Source organism: Melanotaenia boesemani, chromosome 6 (assembly GCF_017639745.1).
Source record: "Melanotaenia boesemani isolate fMelBoe1 chromosome 6, fMelBoe1.pri, whole genome shotgun sequence".
NCBI lineage: Eukaryota > Metazoa > Chordata > Actinopteri > Atheriniformes > Melanotaeniidae > Melanotaenia > Melanotaenia boesemani.
The window spans coordinates 9863904-9875728 of NC_055687.1; positions in this window are offsets into that span (position 1 = coordinate 9863904).

Genomic DNA, 11825 nt, shown 5'->3' on the forward strand with positions numbered 1-11825 from the left:
CACCACACGTCCCTGATCCTCTAAATACCAAGGAAATGAGCTTCAACACTTCCTTTATTGGTTCTTTGATACTAACTGGAATTAATTGGGATACACACTTAGAAAAACCGCTCGATATCGTGTAAGAATAGAAATAAACAGCTGTCACTTAAAAAGAAGTTTCTCTAAAAACTTCTCTACAAATCTAAAAGCCACAGTAACTCATGTTTTTGTTTGTTATTTATTTATTTTTTTGTTTGTTTTGTTTTTTGCTTCTTTTTTTTTTTTTTTTTTTTTTTTTTGCATTTCTTATTTCTCATTTTTATGGCGGAATTTACCCAACAGAAATTCTCCATCTTTAATGGAATACCCCTAGAAAAGGACCTTGGACTAATTTTGTTTGATTCCCTGAAGCAGGCTGTTAAATAAAAACATGTGTTTACAAGTTATAACAAAAAAAAGGCCATTAGGACAATGCTGTGGGGAAAAATATCAAACTGAAATTTGAAAAGAATCATTTTAAAAGAATTATATTGGAATATTGTTGACATTCACATACCGTTACTGTCAGTAAATGTTTGTCAGGAGGCTCATGATAAAAAATTCTCCCCACACAGGGAATGATTGACATGTAATTCCCCTGCTTTCTTTCCCATAACAACTATTTAGAAAGACTGTAAATAGAGAAACTTGTAATTTCCCTGCTTTCGTTTTATTTATACCGTTATTACTGGTTTTCCCATCATGAAGTGCTCTAATCCACAAAATGTTGGAATCCTTGTCTATATTCTGTAAAATTTTTACTTTAGGATTACCAATTTTAGTTTCGTTGTACTTGTACAATGATTCAATGATTCAACAATTCAGCTACTTTAGTCATTTTAAGCCTTCTTTTATCACCACTAGATGGCAACAAACACTATTTAACAGTAGTTTATTTCCTACATGTGTCATACTTTAGTCTTGCATATATATCAGAAATGTTGTATCTTCTCAGGAATCCTCAGAAAGAGAAACCAAAACAACAGAGAGGGTTATGATTGGCATTTATTCTTCTCTGTTTACAGCGGAAATAGTAGTACTGATTTTGAGATTAACAGTTTTTCTCATGCGCAATGTGCATACTTTTGGATTTTTGGTCAGTGTACTGTATTTTCCCTTAGAACATCCAGAATGAAAAATCTATCTCTGAAACATCTCCATCAACAAACCTTTGGAGATTTTTTGGCTTGTGCTGGACTTTTTTTATTTTTTTTGGCATTATTCCCCAAACAGAAATAGTTCCTGTAAAAACTGGAGATGTTTGGGGAATATTCACAGTACTTTTTCTATGGTATGCCAAGAGAAGTTAATAAAAAAAGGACAGAATCATGAACAACATATTTATGCACTTCAGAGGCAAAATCATGGTATAAGCCAAACCTTCGTGATAGCAGTGAGCATAAAAATATGCTTTGCATAAGTTATGTTTCCCCTATTTGATGAAACCATAATACAGCATAATCATCGTCTGCTTCTTTCAACATTCCACTGAGTTACATAATTAGTGTTCATACCAGTGGGAACATCCACCATAATTTGCTAAGTTTTAATTACATCAAATACTTTGTTTTCATACCACAAGTGTTATCAAGATAATGTGATGAAAAATGTTCCTCTCCCTTTAAGGTCAGGTTCCTCTTACTCTCAGTTTAAGTTTAACACACAAAAAAAAAATCCTGAATTTTGTGTGTGTGTCCTCTCTGTGTGGGATGTGTTTACGGTCAATGATGCCATCGGAAACTACGCAAAAGAGAGAAGTGAAAATGCGTAAGACTGTCTACCAGCAGTTCTGCAACTACAAACTACTGAATTTAACCAGCTTTTCATGAAATTATGGTCACATAGTAATTTAGAAAGGCAGGTGGCTATTCACAACAGAGTGATCAAACAAGTGTCTTCAGACATTATCTTACTGAAGTAATACATGCTTTTAAAAAGGATTATTCTATTTTGTTTTAGTGTATTTAACATTTTCAGAACTATTTTACTATATTTTACATAAGGCTAATTTTCAGTTTCCGGTTGTTATGTTAAGCTAATTAGCTTACAGATATTTGTTTAATCAGTTTTCATGAATTAATTCTCAACAAGAACGCAGTACTTCTCAAAATGTCAAACTCATCTTAAATAAATCGATTATAACACATTTAAGAGTTTTCTTTTATAGTTAAGTTACAAATATCTTTCTGTAATATTTCGCAAGTGCTGGGCTTTTAATGTAGAACAACATGAACCGTAAAAAGAGGGGACGTCCCCGTTTCTCACGGGAAGAAAACGGGCCGGATCCTTATATCCACACAATAACCTTTCTCCTTTTCCTCTGCGTCTTACCACCACATATTTCCACTGAGGTAGTCGTTCCTCTTTCAAACCTCAAACGGTTCTGCTTTAAAATAACTCGTTGGTTCTGACGGGTAAAGTCGAGAAAAAACCGGAAGTTTCAAGTTGCAGCAGAAGTCAGGTGTGTTTTTTTATTTAACCGCTAGAGGGAACGTGACACTGATTCACTGCAGAGAGCGCAGCTGCTCCTCGCGCCCTGCTCTCCCCCGTGCCCGCTACGTGCACAGCGTGACAGGAGTCACAGCACATGTTGATTTCAAGTTCTGCACAAACTTCATGTTCTGCACGTATCGCTCCTCAGCAACAATGATATGTCTAAATGAATTAAGGAGTAACTAAATTAGTTTAGTGTTTATAATTGGTTTGAATTTTGCAAAATATACGAAACTTTATTTTGAATTTATACAAATGTTTGCATAATTTGTTTTTTTCCACCTTCACCCTATTTTTTTTCTTTTTATTTTCATTATGTGTCACACTTAAAGTTGCACATTTGCTTTGTGAATTAGGCTTTTTCACTGTATTTTCTCACATGTATAAATAACATAAAAATGATAATAACAACAAAAACATTACAAATAAAAAACTTAAATACATTTTTAATATAAATTAAATTAACCACATTCAGGAGAAAATTGAGAATGAAAAATATGACAGGAAAAACAATCAACATAAACATCAGCACCTGACTTTCTTTTTATCTTCTTAACTTCAAGTGACATGAAGTCTGAAAGGTTTAAATATACCAAGCTGAATCAGGAAGCTTGAATTCCCGCCTACTCTGATTTGATTGGCTCCACAAATGCATGCATAATGATGTTCCTGCTAGCTTATATAACTGCCTTTTGCATGTCCTCCTGCCTGCTTCACAGACAGAGGGCAGGTTGGCTGTCACCATACAGTCTAGGTGTCACAGACGGTCGAGACACGCGGCTTAACAAGCGAGACGGCAAAACCTGGTGAACATAAAAAGTTATTATCACTAGATAACCGTGAATAATATCCAGGGACACTTTATTTCACATTATAAACAATTTATTTATGGAAGATTCATTTTGAAAAAGACTTAGGATAATACTGTTTTGTAATTCAAAACATAAGTTGGACTGGGTCTGGATCTATTCGTCATACAGCAGTATTAACTTCAGGCGTGGCAAGGCAACATCTCATTGCCATTTCAAACTATCATAAGAATATACATCTGCACAGTCATCTGTGAGAGGAAGTGGTCTACCAGAAAATGCCATAAAAATTGGTTTGTTTAAATGACTGTAGTTGCTCTCATATTTAATCAGTGCAAACTGCTGATGATGTGTCGCACACTCATCTATATGACACTGTAAAGCAATCAGATTTAAATTTAAATGTGGTAAAGGTTAAAACTTCATTGTAGTACAGGTTAGGTGAGGATAAGATACTGTGGTGTGACTTGCAGACAGAGCACACACCTACTAGGCCAAAGGTGGGTTATGATTTGTTCAGTGGCACTAGAAAGTGGCCAAGGGGAGATTTGGTGTTAGGTACATTCCACTCAAATGCTACAGGAATTCCCACGCTGTTTTACTTTAGCTAATTTTCATTTTGAAAATGAATTGGTATGATGGGAAAATACCTCAGATTCCTGGGGATTTGAGTCTGGGTTCGACTTTATAGTGTTTAACTAAACGATTGAGCATGTTTAAATTTTCAAAAAGATTATTTAGAAATGTGCAGCTGTAATTTTACTCATCGGGATAGAAATAGCACATAGATTGGATGATCGTGGTCACTTTGGCTCATCACTCATCTTGAAGTTAGTGAAATACTTGCACCCAGAAATGAGTCAGAACTTATTAAAAAAAATCTACTCAAACAAGAAAACCAAATCAGTTTTTTTAATAATTCATTAGAACATTATGTAAGCACCAACTAAACCACCAAAAATTTCTTAGCGAGAAAGAGAATAGAAACAGAAATACTTCTAATAATTAAAGGTCATTTTGTTCCCATTTATGCCTCCGCATTGTTTCACATTTGCCACGTCAGTTTTCCATTTGCATTGTGACTACTATACAGGAGTATGCCATATCAAGTTTAAGTACTTCCACTGAAGAGAAAACGGATGACCAACAAAAACGTGACTGTGAAATTGAATAAGACAGCTGATCCTGCATGATTAGAGTGTAGTTTGATTCCCTCCACCACCTGCAGCGTATAGATAATTTTTAATAGGGTGTTTTTTGCTAACACTGCCCGTTGCTATCATCAAGCACTTCATGAGATTGGCTGACAACCCTGGTCACACCTAGGTGGATGCATTCTAATCTACAAAGCCTTTGTATGTATCTTATCTTAACATTTATGATATGAGGTAAAACTGGATTTTAGTTTACATCCCCGGAACTTCTTTATAAGTACATCCTGAGTGATAAAAAAAAATGACCTGTTCACTCTGACTGGAGCTTTAGTGCAAAGGTGTAAAACCTGAAGGACATTAATTCCTTGATTGGTTTGGGTTCTCTATAATAATCAGCCAGATGCTTGCTCTTGACCCTGTTACCAACGGAAACTTACAAACAAGGAACAACATTCTAATGTCTGTCCTGAAACAAGCCTTTGTGTCAGCTCAAGAACTAAATCTGTTTAAAGAATGATGTATAACAGGTAGAACAGGAAATGGAATGCAAAGTAGATTTTAGAGATAAAAAAGTGCATCTCCAAGCGATGTTTAAATGTTTATAATGTGTTCCATGATTATGGAATGAAAAAGTACCCGTCTTGACCTTTTCCATTGGGATGGTAGTGCTAGATCTTGTTCCAAAGAGAAGCATAGTGGCCTGTGTGACTGAGTTTACATTTCTGTTTGAGTATTTTGCATAAAATAAAAAAAAAAGAAACTCAACCTGAAATGAATGAAGCTTTTAGAATTGTCTAAAGAAGATGCTTTGTGTGGTTCAACCTGCTCTAAAGCCAAAGATAACCGGATAAGACCCTGTGCTCCCTGCAGCACATCAGTGTTTTCAGTAGTTATTCCAGGTGGTTGTATTCCCTGGTTGCTCATTTTGACTAAAATTGTGGATTTGCTTAATCACTTAGTTTTGTTTGAGATTACATAATCTTTAACCTGACAGCTTACTCAGAACTAATCTATGTACAGTACATCAGAAGGTGTGGTGGCATGTAGGGTAAGGCCATATTCCATCATTAATACATAAAGGACAAGGTCCTACTAATACAATCAGAATGCTGTGTTATGTGCAAATATAGAGGACAAGAGAGAGGAGAATTAGAATAAAGTTTATTCTCTAAGCACTGTCTGACACCTTTACCATTATAGCCTCTGTTTTATGACTTCATCTATTAATTTTTTTTGTCAAAAGGCTACTTAAAACAAAAAGAAAGTGCAATTACCATACACATTAAATCTTGAATTTAGTGAAGTCTTTTTTATTATAACACTAATAAAAATTCATGTTATCCGCTGTTTTCAGCCTCCATTAGAAAACACTCAGAATGCATCCTCTGCAAAGGCTGTCACAACTGATCCCACCAAAATCTAATGTGTTTTAATTTTCTTCACGCTCCAAGTCTCCAGAAGGATTTTGCATAATCTTACCAATAAACAGACAAACAGTGATGGCTACATACTTCCGTCTTGGCTCTTTGCTCTTGGCATAGTGGAGGAATAATGAAACTGTTCCCTCCGTTTTTTATTCCCACCTTTGTTTAGTTGTTTTAATTGTTCCACACATGTGTTTTATCCCTGCTCATCATCGGTTCTTCCTGTTTGCTCCTGTTGGGATTTTGTACCCAGTTTTGCCATCTGTGCAAAACAAACTAAATCACCTTGGCTTTATGTGTGGACCTGTTTAGATATCAGTCTTGGCAGCAACTATTGTTGGATTTGTTTTTTAGTAGGCTTGTTTTTGGTTTTTAATCTGCCTGCATGTAATTAATGACATAGTAAACAAAGAAAAATTAACTAATAAAAAAAAAAAAAAACAACATAAAAATAAATACAAGGACTGCTAAGCTGTAACGTTGTGGTCAGTTTTTGGAAAGTATTGACCACAGCAGAAAAGTTAACAAGAACATCCAGACATTCTCTGATAAGATTCTTACAGTTCTCAACCACCTACATTTTAGTCTCTGTGGTGTGTTGAAACTGGAATGTGAAAGCATGAAAGAACATACTGTTCAGGTATGTCTTCAAGTTTCAATGTGTCATCTCCTTCATTACATACTTTTCATTGTTATGGGACTCAACATGTTACTGTGGTGAAATAGTTTTGTTTTGTTTTCCTTTTTTCTCACAACACAATAAATCTGATGTGACAAAAAAAAGAAAAGAAAACCAGACAATATTTATGTATGTATGTATTTATGGCAATATTGTAAATCAAGTGGTACATATACAAGTCAGAAACTATTGGCTGGTTAATGGAAACAGTGCTTGCTTTTGTGAATAACTTTGTGTTGAGTGGTAGTAGAAACATCAGGATACTTTCAGGTTATCCACTGAATAAATGTGTCACCATAGTACCGTCATCACTGGAGGAATAGCCACTGTTTACCTGGACAAGGCTAAGTAAATGAGTGGCTAATGCTAGCTGGTAACTGGTCTGAACATCACTGGCTGATGTTGCCTGCTTGCTCACATGGTCCTGTCCAGGTGGTTTTTAGCTAGTGACTGCTCACTAAGGAGGACCTTGTCATGGCAGCACCTGCTGGTTCAGCCTGGGAACCAGGAAAACTAAAAGACTTTGCAACAGCTAAACATTAGTTTCATTGCAATTAATCTATTATTTTACTCTCACTGAACAGTCCAAATTCTATAAAATTGCATTTGAGTTAAGGTAATAAATACTGTATTAATTTTATCTGCAATATCACTCGATGGTCTCTTCAATCTGAATGTGCCAGGAATGAAAATGTCTGGGAAATGGATTTGGTTGTGTTTTTATCCCATAATACAGCCTATTCCTGTACAGAAGCTTCTCAGACTAAGAAATTGATGTCAAGATGACTACAGCACATGTTACAGCTTTGACTCACATGATGATGACTGAGGCTTTTTAAAGATCTCCAACTTATTTGAATCTATCGGACCATTGTTCTTTTATGAAAATTACTTCTCAAAAAGAGCTAAATGTCACAACTCAACAGGACAGACAACCACCAAAGTAAAGAAAAACACCAGGAAAGAGAGAAATGAAAACTGAAGCAGTTTTTGCAAACAGTGTGCCAAAAACATTTTTAAAATGGCATTGTTAAAAGCATCACTTTCAGCTAAAACAGAACTTCAAATTATTTAGTCAGAAAATTAACCTGAAACATAACTAAATATCAGATTTAGTTAGATAAACCTCAAAACCAAGTCCTCATAAGCCTATCTCAATTATTCCAAAAAATAGTGACATCTGACACGTTCACTTCTTATTTGCAGTCTTGCACATATAAGCATCCCATAAAATAATTCAACATCTAGTAGATAGGACAAAACCTGTTTGTAAACATAATCTCAGGATGCTATCTATCTATCTATCTATCTATCTATCTATCTATCTATCTATCTATCTATCTATCTATCTATCTATCTATCTATCTATCTATCTATCTGAACTCTAAACAACTATGGCAATGCAAAATGCACATGGAAGTATGAGGACGTTTGAAATAGACATCCCTATTTAAGTACATAAGGGAGCATAAATGGGCCTTAACCCTAAACATTTAACATCTAAACCTTATCATGCATATTAATTCTAATGCAAACTGTGTGTTTTTCTAGCTCCTAACCATGATCACAGATGGAAAGACACAGAAAAGTAAGCAATGGCAGAAGCAAAGAAACTGAGCTTGTGAACCAACTTTTTCATTGAAGGCTGAGTTGCAGCGATCAGTGATGTGACATAATAAATGTGATAAAACATCTACAGTCACACAAAGTGTTTTACTGCAGTAGAGAACTACGGTAGCAAAATATAAGTGCTGGACAGCTTTTAATGTTCTATTATTAAGCACCCATGTATGTTTCTTTGGTTTGTTGCACGTGTTGCACGCGTTTCTTTGTTCGTTCTTCTTGTAATATGAAGATATTTCCTTGAGTGTGTATATAAAGGAGGTTTGTTTGAAACAATAGACAAAGGAAAAGCACATGCTCAATACAGATTTTTTTAAATGAAGTCAGAAGACGTTTCCTGGTGACTCTTTAAAACAAGTCTGCATCAAAAAAATGTCATGATTAACTCCCTCAGGGCAGTGTAAATAAAAAAACGAAACAAACAATCAAACAAAAAAAACAATATGAAAACCAGTCTAGAATGGACACTCAAGCCAATAACATGATGATTTAAGTTGCTGTGGCAGTAGGGCCTGATATAGTTGAATGGGTGAAAAGCTGAATGGAGCCAGATGGGGGAGGAATCCACGGCGTTCACGGTCACATGGCGGATCACGTTTCCCTTTGTCTCTGAACCCTGTGGCCTACTTTGTGGAAAGAGGGGATCCGATTTCCCCTGTCTTTGATGTCTCCTCCTCCCATGCGTCCACGCCTTTTTTCTTTTCAGGCACCCACACACACCCTCCCAACCAGACACACATACACTATCACACATTTGCCTTCTGCTGACGGGAAACCCGACACAAGACATCATCTGGTTGCGGTTTCTGACCATGAACCTGAATACCCCATAGAATGAGCGCATGTGGAAAACATGAAACATACTGCTTCTCCATTTTTGGCAATGCTGCATTCAAGGTCATCTTTTCTTTGTCTGGAAATTTTGTACATATATTATCTCTTTTTTTAGAAAAATGAAAGCACAGTTACTGATTAAAATGTTAACAAGGAGCATCATAAAAGAGGTTTTAGTATACTCATTTCATAGTCTAATATTATAGGAAAAACAGATTCATATATACTGTAACTTTCAAAAACCAAATCATTTTTCACATTGTGCTCCAATAGCCTGTACCTCCAGGTCATTTCACTCAGACAGAAAAAGGGTTCAGCTCCCGAGTGAAATGTGTACTGTAGTCGCAACCATTATCAGAGCTGGTGGAATTTTCAAACCTTTAAAACTTCTTTTAAACATTATAACATTGGATCATTCTTTATGAGCAAAAATGAGATCATTCATACAGTTCTTTTAGCACGTCAGCTAGCCATAGGTGCATATTTTGCACCTGTGTTATTTGGTGAAGTCATACAATAAAGAAAGAAGGGCTGTGACTAAAGGCTGTTACATACTCTGCAAGAAGCCAGAATGTTTTTTTTGTTCTTGAGGCCACAAGAACATAATGACGTCATTTTGCTCTCGCAGACGTTGGAACAGTTCTCGATACTTTCTTCTTGTGGTGCTTCAAGAAGTATTGTGTGATTAGTCGGACATTTGAGGTGGGTGTTGTTAACGCAGAAAAGAATGAAGCGGAAAGTTGTGGCTTCCACATTTCCCCCAATGCGAGGTTGAGACAGTAAATAAATGTAAGCTCCACGTGGGATTTAAAGACACGGACACCGCCACAACTCCACCCTACCATGGACAAAGTTTCTCCTTAAATATGAAATAACCTGGTCAGCTATCCCTGCCCCGTTGCAGACAAAGCTTCTCATGGGGTATGAATTGATCAGACGCATTACAAACTTTTTTCGTGTTCTTGCAGCCTTGAGAACAAAAACAAACTTCTTGCTTCTCGCGGAGTATGTAATAAGCTTAAGACTTTCCAGGAAGTTTAGGAGCAGCATCCTCTGGGTGAGGGAATTTTTTATGGATGAAAACTTTGAGCTTTCCAGTTCTGCGGAAAAAAAAAAAAAAAAAAAAAAAGAAAAAAGTTATGAAATATAAAAAAGGAAGGGGAAAACCTTAACAAACCAAATGCAGCCTCTCAGCAATGTGTGTTTCATTAGGTTGATCTCAAATTCCTCTACTCTCAGGAAACTGTTATAGAAACAGTCCATGCGGGCCTTTGTCTGAGATCATGGAAAGTACCGCCACTACCCATTAGTTTGTCTGCAGGATACTGGACCTATAAGGAAATGAATCAAACCGTTAATATGAAGTTTAATAAATCATCTAAAACCTTCTGTCTACATAAAACGCAATGGTTTAACAATCACAGATAGGTCAGGTTAAAAGGTGAGTGTATATTTCAGGATCGATAACTGATCCTGGCACTCACTGTAATTATCAATTTGTTTGGGCTTTTGAGACTTCTCTTGATTAATCTTAACTATAAGATGACCAAACAAAAAGTAATCCCACTTCTGTCACTACTCAGTAAAACCTTCCAAGTCTAACATATGTATTTGATTTTCTTTAAGTCTCTAAACTAATTGTAAATTAAATATTCATACGCAACAACTTTGACTGTGAGATCTATCTTGGGCAAAATTTCTCAAGGCCAGAAAGTGAAACTCTGAACAAGCCATCACTGTTTAGCTGGCTGCAGGCTGCAGTTTTGCAAAGCATAATATTTACATTCAGTATGTGACCTAAATTTCCATATGGCCCATCTATTGGTGGAGGGGGGGTAATCCATCTTAACGATCACTGGGTATCTCCATCTAATTTATGCTGCAAAACAACATGTGGTATGTAAAGCATTCCTTTGATTCATTGTTGTGGGGGGGCTTCTTCTTTCAGGGTGGGCGGGGCCCCCACCCTACCAGGGTACGCTAGCCAGACTGCTCGGGTCAAGAGGGCCCCTTCCCGCACACAGCCTTTTCGCTATTGAGACAGCGTCCTTCCTGCAGCCTGGCTGATGTCAGGGCTGAGGAATGTGGAAAACAGAGCACACTGGGGGGCCTTGTTCTCCCACTCTGAATAGTCCTTGGGCAGGGATCCAAGCCACATGCCACACACGCAGCCAGAAAGGGAGCAAGGGGGCCGGGTGCAGGGGACTGAGGAGAGCGCACAGAGAAAACATTAAGGCAACATGAGTACACTAGTAATACAGATGCAGTGTGATGGCTGGGTTGAGGAGATATGGCTTGTAACCTGCAGAAGTTAACATCTTTGCATTCAGTGGAGCTTATCACCTTAAAATCAATGCATATTAAAAGTTGGGCCATGGACAATTACTTTTTCTGTTTTATTTTTATCTTCCTGTTTTTAAATCAAGTTAAACAATATATTTGAATTGAAGAGTTACAGAATTAAAATAAATAAAAACTGCTTTATTGAGAAAGAAAAGATGGTTTTTGTATGTATTTTTTATATTAAATTTGTGTTGTGTTGTCATTATCATTATATTATATACTAACTTGATAATTATGAAAATATATTAAAAAAATATGAACTTTCTCAACTTTTAATTTAATAATTTACATAATAACTCGACACACTTTATCAATGGTGAATTTATGGTTTAAAACGTAACTTGGCCATAGTAAGCTAAATGCTCACATACAGTATGGTAAAGTATCTTTTTTCATAAATACTATCACTGGGTTTGATCATATGCTAAGAAACATTTGTAATAAG